Source organism: Vulpes vulpes, chromosome 7 (assembly GCF_048418805.1).
Source record: "Vulpes vulpes isolate BD-2025 chromosome 7, VulVul3, whole genome shotgun sequence".
In the NCBI taxonomy this organism is placed as follows: domain Eukaryota; kingdom Metazoa; phylum Chordata; class Mammalia; order Carnivora; family Canidae; genus Vulpes; species Vulpes vulpes.
In genome coordinates, this window is record NC_132786.1 from 18257043 (window position 1) to 18270890 (window position 13848).

A 13848-nucleotide genomic window follows, 5' to 3' on the forward strand; every position below is an offset into this window, starting at 1 on the left:
AACAGTGCAGGAGGGTCCCCCTTTCTCCACATCCTCTCCAACGTGTGTTGTTTCCTGTCTTGTTAATTTTCACCATTCTCACTGGGGTGAGAACACATCTTTATCCTTGCACATTGATAAATTTTTAGGCTCTCTTGGTAGTTTGGCTATTGTTGATGATGCTGCTATAAACATCAGGGGGCATATACCCCTTCGAATCAGTATTTTTGTATCTTTTGGGTAAATACCTAGTAGTGCATTTGCTGGATCTTAGGGTAGTTCTATTTTAACTCTTTGTGGAAACTCCATACTGTTTTCCAGAGTGGCTGTACCAGTTTTCATTCGCACCAGCAATGAAAGAGGGTTCTCCTTTCTTTACCTACTCACCGACACTTGGTGCTTCTTGTGTTGTTAATTTTGGCCATTTTGACAGGTGTGAGATGATGTCTCATCATGGTTTGATTTGTATTTCCCTGATGATGAGTGATGTTGAATATCTTGTCATGTGTCTGTTGGCCATCTGTGTGGCTTATTTGGAAAAATGTCTATTCGTGTCTTCTGCCTATTTCCTAGCTGGATTATTTGTGGTTTTGGGTGTTGAGTTTGATAAGTTCTCTATAGATTTTGGATCCTAACCCTTTATCAGATATGTCATTTGTAATCCTCTTGTCCCATTCTGTAGGCTGCCTTTTCGTTTCATTGATTGTTTCCTTCATTGTGCGGAAGATTTTTATCTTGATGAAATCCCAATAGTTCACTTTCAGCTTTGTTTCCCTTTCCTCTGGAGACATGTCTAGGAAGAAATTACTATGGCCAATATCAGGGAGGTTACTCTGTGTGTCTTCTGGGATTTTTATGGTTTCGAATTTCTTTTGAATAAATTAATTGGTCTGTAGTATGTAAGAAAGTGGTCCAGTTTCATTCTTCTGCATGTGGCTGTCCAGTTTTCCTTACACCATTTGTTGAAGAGGCAGTCTTTTTTTTTCCATCGGATATTGTCTCTTGCTTTGTTAAGATTAGTTGACCGTAGAGTTGAGGATCCATTTCTGGGCTCTCAATTCTGTTCCGCTGATCTGTGTGTCTGTTTTTGTGCCAGTACCATAGTGTGTGGATCACAGCTTTGTAATACAGCTTGAAGTCCAGAATCGTGATGCCTCCCACTTTGCTTTCTTTTTCAAGATTGCTTTAGCTATTTGGGCTTTTTTGTGGTTCCATACAAATTTGGGGATTGTTTGTTCTAGCTCTGTGAAAAGGGCTGGTGGCATTTTGATCCGAATTACATGACATGTGTGGATTGCTTTGGGTAGTATAGATATTTTAACCGTATGTGTTCTTCAAATCCATGAGCATGGAATCTTTTCCATTCTTTGGTGTTCGCTTCAATTTCTTACCTGAGCGTTCTATAGCTTTAGGAGTATAGACCTTCTACCTCTTTGGTTAGGTTTATTGCTGGGGGCGGGCCTTCTGTGGCAGGTCTGCGGGGGGCATGGCCGGAGCTTGCCCGGCCCCTGACCCAGAGCGTGACCCGAAGGCCTCAGGGCATGGCGGCAGGAGGAGCTGGGCCTGGATGCTGGACCCGACCCGACCCGACCCAGCTGCCGCCGCAGCCAGCACAGGCAGAGTTTGGGCCTCCCCACGGAGCCCGCATGCGTGTGGAACGTGGTCTGCTTCTCCCAGCGGGGCTGCTCTCCCCACATCCAGAGAAGAGACCTGTGGTCAGAGCAGATGTAAACATAACATGGCTCAAGCAATAAATACTGCGTCCATCTCGGTCTGCCGGGCACAAGGGTCAATAAACCTCCAGAGACCGTGGAGACCAAGCCAACACGCTCACCCTCGGGTCTCACTGCCACAGGGACCCTGCTAAGGCGGGGTGTGTCTGGGTGACCATGTGCAGGCGCACTCACGGGGCTCCCGCGTCCTGCACACAGACGCGTCTCCTCGGAGCTGGGCTCAAGCGGATGGGACGTAGGTTTTAAACACACCCAACACCCTCGGAGCACTAAAGAACAGAGGGTCGTCATCCTCAGCTGCCTGGCGATGACCTTGACAGGGCGGCTGGCAGTGTGTGGGGGTTCATGCTGAAGTTCCAGAGATGGAAACATAATCTCTGAGACGACGCGGTGCTGGACAGATGGGCGGACAGATGGACAGCAGGTCACACCTCGCCAGTCACCTGGACAGCTCAGCAGCACAAACCATCCGGAATGAAAAAAACGGAAAAAGAGGCCAAAATGAAAAAGGATCATCAGTGAGCTGTGGGACATCAAGATCCACACACGGGTAAACCGGGGTCCCTGAAAGAAGGGGGGATGTGTGAGGAGCATTCGAGGGCTTTCTCCCCCAGATGATCAAACCATAAACCCACCGATGCAGGAAGCCCAAAATCCATGAGGAAAACCTCATGGAGGCACATCAGAGTCGAACTGCTTGAAGCCGGCGATGAAGAGAAAATCTTAAAAGCAGTCAGAGGAAACAGACATCTTCCCCGTTGCGTACGGAGGACCAGAGCGGCGTCCTTGGACAGCACGACCCAGTGACTCACAGGCCTGTAAGGAATGGGTGAAAAGAATTTCCAAAGATAAAGGCAAAATGAAGACCCTTCTCAGAAACACAGAGACGGAGCGGGTTCCTCGCCGGCTGGCTGCCCTCCTCCCTGCAGAGCACCCACCGCAGACCCGCTGGCGACCCGCACAGGCTGCACCCCACCTTCTCTCTTCTAAAGGGAACAGCTCGTTTGCCCAAACATAAATGGCAACAATGCAGAATAGAGTTTATAACAACAAGTGGAACACACACAGCAGCAACCTCACACAGGCCAGGAAGGGAGGTGCGTGAGGAGCCGCGTCCGCGAGATCCTCGGATGACATCCAGGAACCTGCCGCAGACCCCGGAGCAGCCAGCCCAGTGCCAGAGCCAACGGTGCACACTCATGAGCCAGCAGAGGTGCGAGGACAGAGTCACAGAACGCACCCCCTACACCCACAGAATGGCAGGAAAAGTAAAACCACGACACAGAACAGATGGGACAAACCAAACCTGGGCCGACGGCAAAGCACAGCAAACGCAGACGGTCGGATTCAAGGGAGAAAAGACAAACCCAGCCCGTTAGAGAAAAAGACATGAACCCCTTGGGGGAAAAGAAAGGGGGATGGAAAAGACATGCTTCCCAGCAATAATCAAAGGAAAGCTGGAACGGCTATGCTCACGCAGGACGTTAGGTCTCCAGGGAACGAGGGGCATTTCTTCATGAAAATAGAGCTAATTAGGGGAGCATGGGTGGCTCAGTAGGTTGAGCATCTGACTCTTGGTTTTAGCTCTCCCTCTGCTCCTCTCCGGGCTCACACGCACACACAGGCTCTGTCTCTAAAAAAACAGAATGGGACTGCTGGGTGGCTCAGTGGTTGAGTGCCTGCCTTTGGCCCAGGGCATGATCCTGGAGGCCCAGGATCAAATCCCGCGTTGGGCTCCCTGCAGGGAGCCTGCTTCTCCCTCTGCCTGTGTCTCTGCCTCTCTCTCTCTCTCTGTGTGTCTCTCATGAATGAATATAATCTTTTTTTTAAAAGCCCTGATTTTATAGACATATATATAATAGCCCTATTTTTAAAAACTGAACCTGTACATAAAAACTTCCAGGGGCGCCTGGGCAGCTCAGTCTGTTAAGCGTCTGCCTTCCACTCAGGTCGTGATCTCAGGGTGCTGGGAGGGAGCCCCCAGTTGGGTTCCCCACTCAGTGGGGAGCATGCTTCTCCTTTTCCAGCCTACTTGTGCTCTCTCACGCTCTGTCTCTCTCTTTCTCTCTCTCTCTCTCTCTCTCAAATACATAAATTTTCTTAAGAATTGTTTAAAAGTTTCAGAAAGAAAATCTCCAGAAAGTGGAACAGGAGGAAACATGCCCAAACTCTTCCAGGAGACCAGCCTGACCAAGATTCCACATGAAGACGACATAAGGAAAGAAAGCCATAGAACAGCATCCTTCAGAAACATAACAGGAAGACATCTAAAACAAATTTTAGCCCACATGCACACACTCACACAAGGACGCCTGCACACATATACGTGAACAAGCGTGTCCATATGCACATGTGTATGTGCACAACTGCATACGCACACGGTCTCATGCATGTGTGCAATGCACTCGCAGATATCCATACACACGTGCATGCCCCCCCACACACACACAGCTACATGGACATGTCCCACCATGTCCCACTGCAGCCGACACAATCACGTGTCCTCATGAAAGAGCCAAGTAGTGAATAAAAAGGGACACATCTTATACACCAGCAAACCTGAGAACCTAGAAGAAATGAATAAATCCCTATGAACACTCAACCTACCAAGACCGAATCATAAAGAAACAGAAAATCTGCAGACATTTCTAGTACAGAGACTGAAGCAGTGATCAAAAGCCCCCGACACAGAAAAGCCCAGGACCGGATGGCTTCACTAGTGACCTCTGCCAAACGTTTGAAGATCACCAATACTTCTTAAGCTCTAAGAAAGCTCCCAAATTCACTCTATGGGGCTAGCATTACCCTGAACCTAAAACCACTGGACCTGACCAGAAAAGACGAGGATCTTTTACTAATACCAATACCCCCAATGATCACAGATGCAGAAATCCCCCCAAACAAACATGAGCAAGCCACTTCCAACAGTACATTAAAGGGATTGGACACCACAACCAAGTGGGATTTGTTCCCAGGATGCTAGGGTGGTTCGATATCCACAAATCGATTGATGTGATGCATCGCTTTAACCGAAGAAAGGGTAGAAATACATGAGCATCTCAGCAGATGCACAACAAGCATTTGACAGTACGCAACATCCCTTCGGGATAAAAACTCCCCACACGGCAGGTGCAGAGGGCACGTTTCTCGACACAGTGAGGGCCAGGGATGCCAAGCCCACGGCACACATTGGCCCCGACAGTGAGAACAGGAAAGCTTCCCCTGCAGGGTCAGGAGTGGACAGGGAGGCCACTCCCATCCAACAGCATAAGTGCCAGCCTCAGCAACCAGGCACGGAAAGAAAATCACACACTATCTCTCTCTGCAAATGGCTTAATATCTACAGAAAACCCTAAAGATGCCACCAAGAACCTGTCAGAACTAATAACTGAATTCAGCAAATTCAGGATGTGAAATTAACACGCAGAAATCTGTGGTGTTTCTGCACACAAACAATGAATGCTCAGAAAAGCGGAGAAAATAACTGTATTTACAACTGCATCAAAGGGAATAAAATACCCAGGAATAAATTCAATGAACAAAAACAGGAAGGCAAATCTGATGACTTGAGAGGTGTTTGGAACATGTCCTGTCCCCAGAGCAGGCCCAGCAGATGTCCACCACGTGAGCCCCGAGTGGGGTGCCGATGGAAAGGGATGGTGACATCGCAGCTGGGGTGCAAGCCCGGGAGGCCCCGCCTGGGCCCAGGTGAGCCCGATGTATCCTGAGCTGATGAAGAAAGAAGGGGACAGGACAGCGAGCCCCCGCACCACACATTTCATGCCGAGAACAAGACCCAGACCATGCATCCCGGGGACAGCCTCTCTGCCCTCCACCCTGCGGTCAGGGGAGGCCCACATCTGTCGCCCCCACCCCGAGCAGAAGTGGGCCAGCCAGCACACCCCGCCCTCACTCTGAGGTTGCCACGGTCCACACGAGAGGACACTGAGAAGTGGGCTGCACGCAGAGTCACACGCCACGTAAGTAAACTGGCTGAAGCCAGGGAGAAGACATCTGCCAACCGTGTACCCGCGGAAGGACAAGCTAAGACTCTACAGACTCCTGTCACCCGGGGGGCGGGGGCTGTTGTAAGCGACCCAAGCAGGGGCGGGGGTTGGCGGTAGGCTGGTGGCACTGCTGACCACTGAGTCACTGAGGGAACACGTCCCCTCCGGGACCAGGAAAGACAGATCCGGACAGTGGGGGGAGGGCACACCCCTCACATCAGCAGCCTGTCCTCAGAGAGCCCCGGGGGCCAGTGAATCCTCATCCAGAAGCTTCCTCGTAGAGGGGCAGGGGAAAGGCGCAGGCCCCGGAAAGCTCAGAGCAGCACCCAGAAAGCCCCGGGCCACCAGGCACCCCGGCTTCGGACAAAACACACGTTCTGACCCTTATATGGGAGGCCGTGTCCGTGAGCCCCACACGCCACACGGAACTCGTCAGCCTGACTCCTCCATCATGCTTCCCCAAAACCACAGGTGTCAGGTAGGGAGGAGGCCCCGGAGGCCGGCCTCAGCTGCTCCCCAGGGCACAAGGCCAGCACCCCCGCATCCAGGCTGCCAGGGCACCTATGGCCCGGCAGCACCCACAACGGACAGAGAGCCGATCCCCCCTACTTCATCCTCAGGAAAGACCCAGCAGCCTTCCCCACACGGGTCCCGCAGAGCCCCGGCCCGGGACACCAGCGGGTGCCCCAGGAGAAAGGCCTCCAGCACCAGCCCAGTCGGACCAAGCGGTGAACTCCCAACTGGGCATCTCAAGATCCCAACCAGCCTCCAGGACACTCTGGGTGGAGGGCGGGGGGCAGTGTCCAAGGGCCGCATGCCGCCGCCCCCGCGGCCCAGTGCTCTCCTCCTGACTCGGTCCCAAAACTACAGCCAGGCACAGCCCGTGTGACAGCCACCCACTCCAACTGCGGGTCAAGGGCGAATGCTGGCGCCCAGCGCTCTGCAGCCCACAGGATACCCTCCCCCAGCCCTGCACGCACGTGGGACATCCTCAGGACTCCACTGTACAAGGCACGCTGGCCCGGGGACCGCTCCTCCCCCTCCTTCATCACAGGGACATCCGTCCACTCTTTCTACCAAGTTCTTTCCCTGGGTGAAGAGTTCTCAGTCTGCGAACTCCCTCCCCCCAGCCATCTGCCCAGGACCCCTCTGCGTCCAGAGGCAGGCTGGCTGGGCCGGGCGACGGGGCTGTACGTCAAACTTGCTGAAGAGCTCGTTGAGGAGCTTGACCAACTCCTGCGCGGTGCACTGTGACGCCAAGCCCGTGAAGCCCACGATGTCCGCGAAGAGGATGCTGCAAGAGAAACGCACCAGGCTGCCTCCTCCACAGGTATGCGGTTCCCAGAGCGGCCTTGTGAGCACCCCAAAATAAACCTCCCTGGTTATTCCGCGGGCCAGCCAGGGAGGGAAGGGTCTATCCTGTTTGACAGGTGGCAGCAGCAGCGGCTGGGGAAGCAGGGGTGGCCCTCGCCACCACGGGGGGCGTCAGAGCTCCTGCTGACCCCCCAGGACACGGGCAGGGCACAGCTCCACAGCCACCAGACCTGCCCCCAGCCCCAGATGGCCCTCCTCAGCTCTTGCGGCCCCAGCAGGCTGACAGGTGACAGAGGGACAGCCCTGGAGCCCCGCTGCGGACCCCCGCGCCTCGTGGACGGGCCACCTCGGTCCTGCAGCGGGACAGGGCCTCACCTCGCGGGACGGAAGTCTGCCACATGAGCGTCCGCTTACTACGGAACGGGGCGGGTCTAAACAACGGCGCCCGCCACCTGCACAGCCTCCTCCCCGGACGCCACAGTGTGAGGCACACGGCCGCACCGAGCTGCTGTCACCGCCATTTATGCTGGATACCGAATTCCTGCCTGTTTCGTTCCTCCCTGAACACATCACACCAGCCCCCACCTCCACCATCCCCGGTGAAAAATCCCACGCTGGTCTTGCTGGCCATCACTTCTGTCCCACTCCTCTCCTAATCTCTGGCCCTTACGGTTCAACGACCACGTGGGGGGCTTCGTGCGGGTCCTGACACGGCTTCTGCAATGTGTACGTTACTGTTTTCCATGAAATTTCAGACCTTTTGAGTCCTACTTTTTCAAAGACTCTCTCCCTCTCCTCCTTTCCTCTCCTCTGAGACTCATCCTGGGGGTGCTGTCGCAGCAGCCGGCGTCCCTCGAGACCCCCAGCCTCTGTTCTCTCTCCATCCATCAGGCTCCATGATCTCACGTGGCTGTCTTCAAGTTCCCCGAGTCTTTCCACAACCTGCTCAGATCTGCTCAATGTGGAACCCCCACCCCAACCCTCTAGTGAACTTTTTATTTTGGTCACTGTATTTTTCAAAGCTGGAATTTCTGTTTGGTTGGTTTTTTATAATCTCGACCTTTTTATTGGTATGGTCTACTTGACGAGAAGTCTTTCTCATGCTCTCCTTTATTTAGACACAATTTGTTCTTTGAGAGTATTTCAAATAGGTGATTTAGGGGCGCCTGGGGGACTCAGGGGGTCAAGCATCTACCTTCGACTCAGATCATGATCCCGAGATCGTGGGATGGAGCCCTGTGCCCTGGGTCGGGCTCCCTGCTCAGCAGGGGAGTCTGCTTCTCTCTCTCCTTCTGCCCCTCCCGCTGCTCATGTTCTCTCTGTTTCTCTTTCTCAAATAAATAAATAAAATCTTTAAAAATGTATGTATGTGACTTAAAGTTTTGTCTAGAAGTCCAACGTGTGGGCTCCCTCTGGGACTGCATTTTCATTCCCATGTGAGCTATACATTCATGCTTTCTTGCACGCTGCATATATTTTCACAGGAAATCAGATAATACACTGTGGCAACTCTGAAAATCAGAACCCCACCCCCACCCCAGGATTGAAGTTGTTCTTGTTGCTGTTTGTGTTGTTATTTGTTCAGTGACTTTTCTGACAAACTCTGTAAAGTCTGTTTCCCCTCTCATATGGGGCCATTAAAGTCTGTGGTTGGTTAAGCTAGTGGTCAGCTAATGACCAGACAGAAATTTCCTCCCATTCCTCAAGCCAGTAAGTCTCTCAGTCTTTGATGATGGACACTCAGCCAGGCAGATTCCAACTGTCTCAGTCTGCTCTTCCTGCTTGCACACATCCTCAAGGTCAGCCTCAAGACCTAAGGACAGCCCAGGGTCATCATGGTCTTTTCTGAACATGCACGTCACCCGACCTGTGTGCAGGATCTTCTGATTCCCAGAAACATTCCCAGAGCCTTTCAAAGCACCTGACAGACATCTCACTCCCTAGTTTTAAGTTTTTAGTGCCCTACTGCTTGCCTCAGCTGTTACCATTGCCTCTGACAGCTATGATGTTAAACACTTGCCACTGATTGTTCTTAACAAATGTCCCAGGGCAAAAGCTGTTCCAACTGAGTGTTGAGTCAGGTCAAATAAAGACAAGCCTGTGAGCAAGGTTTCCCAGGGAATTCCCAGGCAGTCAAATGATGACAGTTCTCTGAGAGTTTTTCAAAGTCCTGACCCCATTCTGTCCCCTCAGGTGGCTGTCAGTGGACAGGTTTTCACTGTAATAGCAGCTGCTGGTTTTCAACGCTATCATGGAGCTAAAGACAGTGAAACAGGGTAAGTTAGAACTCTACAAAGCTTGCTGTTTTTTACCAAGATCCAGCTGTTTTTCATAAATAAACACTCTTGGATTCTTGCAAGGCTTTGCTTAATTTCCAGTGTTCTGACAATGTTGACTCAGTTTTTGTCAGTATTGTCATTGTTTCTATGGAGTTGAGGATTTTCAGATGTCTTTACTCCACCGTTCCTGATGACATCAGCCTATTAGTTCTGAATGGTGTACTGACTCAGGATTCTAATCCTGGATGATGGGGAACCAGAGAGTGACTCTAATGAGGATGGTGAGGAAGACAGTGAGCTGATCACATCTGGGCTCTACAAAGCCACCTTTGACGCTGTTGAAGCGTGGCCAGGGAGCCATGGTGGAGCTGGTGCCATCAGGGACAGGGAGCCGGCCTCAGCTCCCTCTCCTATCTCAGCATCGTCACACGTGCACCTGCTAGGAATGAGGCATCCGCCGGGGGATGTGGGCGGAGATTTTTCACATCAGAGGGAAATGGTGACTTTCCACACCTGTGTCTGTTGTCTCAAGTCAGAAAAGAGGGGGGAGGCACATGGGCACCACACACCATGCTCACCTCCACCCGCTGCCCCAGGAAGTTCTTGACATCTGATGCCTGCCCTGTCATGTGCAGACACTCCACACCCCTCCCCCTGGGCACTCCCTGGATTGTTCTGGTGATCTGGTCTCATCAGGGGGCTGGGTCACTGTGCCACCTCCTTACCCACTGAGGAGAGGCAGTGGGTGAATGGGAAGTCTAGGTGGATATCAGCATCAGCCAATCCCAGGCTGCCCCAGCCCCACCACTCACTGGCTCCACCTCCAAGTGGAGGTGACAGTGCCTGGGCTGCCTGGGCTGGAATGCTGGCCCCACACACTGGGGCCTTAACCCCACTGGGCTCAGTATCCTCCACAGGAGGACAGCACTAGTCCTCAGCAAGAGGCACAGCAGTGGGAGTGAGCATGCTCACCAGACAGCGGCTAGCCACACTGGCTCGCACACAGGGATGGCTGGGGCCCTGATGAGGAGGGGCCGGCGGCAACAGCAGTCCTTCGCTCAGCCTAGACAGACAACCACCAGCTTGCAGAGACTCAGTCCACAGCACTCAACACAAACAGAGGGAGTTTTTATCCTGTTGTGTCTGCAAAGGCCCAGTGGCAGGTAGGCATGACACCAACCAGAAGGACCAGCAAAGAATATCAGGGGTGGAGGGTGCTTCCGGGCCTCAACCACCATCACCAGCCTGAGTGACGCTTACATAAAGGGCAATATTCAGCTAGTCTAAGTACTTTATTTTTTTTAAGATTTTATTTACTTATTCATGAGAGACACAGAGAGAGAGAGAGGCAGAGACACAGGCAGAGGGAGAAGCAGGCTCCATGTGGGGACCCCGATGTAGGACTCGATCCCGGGACTCTGGGATCACGCCCTGAGCCATAGGCAGACGCTCAACCTCTGAGCCACCCAGGCGTCCCTAGTCTAAGTACTTTAAAAGGGAATGTATGATGTAGTAGAATAAAATTCTTTGTGATAGGATTTGTAAAAACAAGCAAACCTCAGAGCATGTCTGGGGCAAGCTGCTTTGTCACCTGTAAAACGGGAACAATCCCTACCTCCTGGGGCTGCCATGAGAGGAACGGGGGAGGAAGAGGATGCCTACCCCAGGCCCTGGCACCAAGTGGAATATTGCTCAGCTGTTATCCTGACATGGGCCAAGATCCAGCTCAAATGCCACCACCCAAACCAGTTCAGAGACAGAGTGCCAACCCTCTCCGGCCCACACAGGACATGGGAGATGAGGAACAGCGGGAAAGAGCAGCTGTGACACCTATCACCCAAGAGTTCGCCACCCCCCCCTCCATGGGACCTGCTTCCAAGCCTGCAGGTGCTCACCTGGGCCTCCTGACGCACACCCGCTCCCTCCTCCCCTCACATTGAGGCCTTCCACCCCCACCTGCCCAAGGCCTCCCACCTCTGCCACTACCTGCGCTGCACACTTACTCCTCACCTCCTGCATCACCTCCACCTCCACCAGCGCCTCCCATTTCCATCACGGTCACTTCCATTATCTCTCACCCTTACGCTCACCACCTCCTCTGCAACCTCCCACATCACCTCCCATCTCAATCCCCTCCTCACCAACCCTCACAGCCCCCATATCCATCACCTCCACTTCCATCACTTCCCACAATCACCCTCACTGTCTCCATTATGCCCACCCCGGCAATCACCTCCACCACTTCAACATCCACCTCCTCCACCTTCCTCCTCCTCCTCCTCCACCTTCCTCCTCCTCCTCCTCCTCCACCTCTTCCCCCTCCTCTTTCTCCATCCCTTCTCCCCCTTCTCCACCTCCACTCCTCCTCCTCCTCCTCCTCCATCTGTACTGCCTCCCCTCCACTCCTCCACTTCTTCCACCTCCTTCTCTACTCCTCCTCCTTCTCTTCCACCTCTTCGCCTCCTCCTCCACCACTTCCACCACTTCGTCCTCCCCCCCTCCCCCCCTCCTCTGCCGTCTCCACCTCCACTGCCTCCATCTCCACCTCCATCATCTTCATCTGAGCTCCCCAAGGCCCAGCACCCGGGCCGGGTGCATCAGCCCTACCTCACATTGTCATGCCACTGGATGTAAATCTTGTGGAAAATCCTTTGGGGGGGGGGCTTCAGGAAGTCCTCCTTCATCTCCATGGCAACATTCCGGGGCAGAAGGCTCATAAGCAGCCGCTCCTGGACAGGAGAGACAGGTCTGTGTGATGCAGCAGGACTCCCCTGCGAGTCCTCGATCACCCCACCGAGGTGGTGCTGAGGAGCTGCCCTGCACAAGGGGCTGCAGACCCTCCTCACGGGCAGCAGGTGGCCTGGTGCTACAGACCGTGCCTGGCCCCTCGGCCCCTGCAGCCTGTGCCCAGGCCTGGAGTGGCATTACACAGGAAACTCGCTCCCAGAGCACTGGCAAGGGGCCTGCATCACCTCCACGACACCCGGGCCACCACAACAACCTTCACCCACCGTCCACCCACCCGTGTGCCCCCGCTTCACCGAGCAGAGGTCACAGGGAGGAAACGCCACCGGCCCCAACCAGGATGGCCAGGCCTCCGCATCCCACTGCCTAACACGGCCCCGAGAGGAACCTCCAGATGGGCCGTAAAACCCGCCCCCCCTGGACAGACGGGAGTCCCGTGACCTCACAGAGATCGGTACACAACGTCACATTTCCCCCCAGTCCTATCTTCCGATTTCTTCCTTCTCTCTGGGGATCAGATGTTTTCTTCCCTCTCAGAGAATAGAATAAACATCTAGGCTTTTCCAGAGGTGCCCTGCTGCACAGGAGACTCCATCCCTCTTCCGGGGACTCAGTTTCCCCACCTGCCTCATTCTGCCTCTCCTCTTCCCAGGGATCCTCACCCGCCGCCAAGCCCCCTGGCCCGTGACCACAGCTGGCCACACCTGCATCTGAGGCCCTCCCCTCAGGGCCTCTCACTCCCCTTCCCAGCCTGCTTCGGGAAGCAAAGAGATTACATTGAAATCCGAGTAGACTGAGGAAGGAAGCCTGCTCAGAAGAGCAAACACGGCAGAGACTGGGCAAGGGAAGCCGCTCCCTCACTCCATCCCTCCAGTGCCAGGCTCTGCTCTGGGCCCCCTGCCCTCAGCTGCAGCCTGTCCCATCAACGCAGCAGCTCTAGTGAAGCCCTCGACCCCTGGCATCCCCCAGCCCACAGCAGGCATCGGGTGGCCTCCTGGACCACAGCCCCATTCCGTGAGGCCACGTCCCACGTGATGACCTCAGGAAGATGATGAGAGCGGCACAGTGACAAGAGTCTCCCGGAACCCAGGGGGCCTCTGGGAGATGGCCTCGGAGGCCTGGGGCAGGGGTGTGAGGGCTTCAGCAGTCTGCTCTGGATTCCACAGAGCACGTCACAGGCCTAACTCATGGAGCCCACACCCCTCAGGAGCCTCCCCAGGTCATGCGTCTCCACGTAAACCGCAGAGGGGAAGGCCAGCCAAGCGCCGCTAGATGCTGCGTGGAGCCAAGCAGACAGACGAGGCCAACCTGAGTCCCAGGCCTGGAGCCTGTGCCCGGAGCCATGTGGCCCGAGTGAGGCCTGGCTCTGCCCTGAGACCCACCCCCACGGCAGCCAAATGGACAGACTGCAGTGCCACGGCGGGACCTCACGCTACTGCCATGGCCTGTGACCACTCTCAGCACTGGGACCCCTGGGAGAGAGGCTCTGAGTGCTGGGGAGCACACGGACGCCATGCATGGACACGTCCAGGCTGACATGTGAGGGGCAGCCCCAGCGCACGGGTGTGGGAGCTGCTGTGTGACTGGTGCCTGGCCAGTAGACCCCGACCCCTGCCTTGGCCGGGGGGCCTCTGGGGTGAGGCTGAGACACAGGCAGAGGGTACCAGACTGTGCGGGCGGGGGAGGGAGCTTGGGCAGGGCCTCACCCAGGCCACCTCGCGGACAGGCCAAGGGCAGCATGAACAACACGAACACACCTGGAAGCTGCTGGAAATGCCTTGAGGCACGAGG

At 54.6% G+C, this 13848-nt stretch overlaps 2 protein-coding genes across 3 annotated transcripts in view; one reads left to right on the plus strand and one right to left on the minus strand.

Annotated features, from left to right (window-relative positions):
- LOC140599530 (uncharacterized) overlaps positions 1-13848 on the plus strand; it is a 263170-nt gene that overhangs the window by 227150 nt on the left and 22172 nt on the right. The window contains exon 8 of the mRNA XM_072762686.1: positions 9227-9309. The gene's annotated coding sequence lies outside the window, so the exon portion shown is untranslated. The remainder of the gene's footprint in view (positions 1-9226; positions 9310-13848) is intronic.
- Positions 1-13848, minus strand: part of LOC140599793 (adenylate cyclase type 1-like) — a 531081-nt gene that overhangs the window by 200118 nt on the left and 317115 nt on the right. The window lies entirely within an intron of this gene.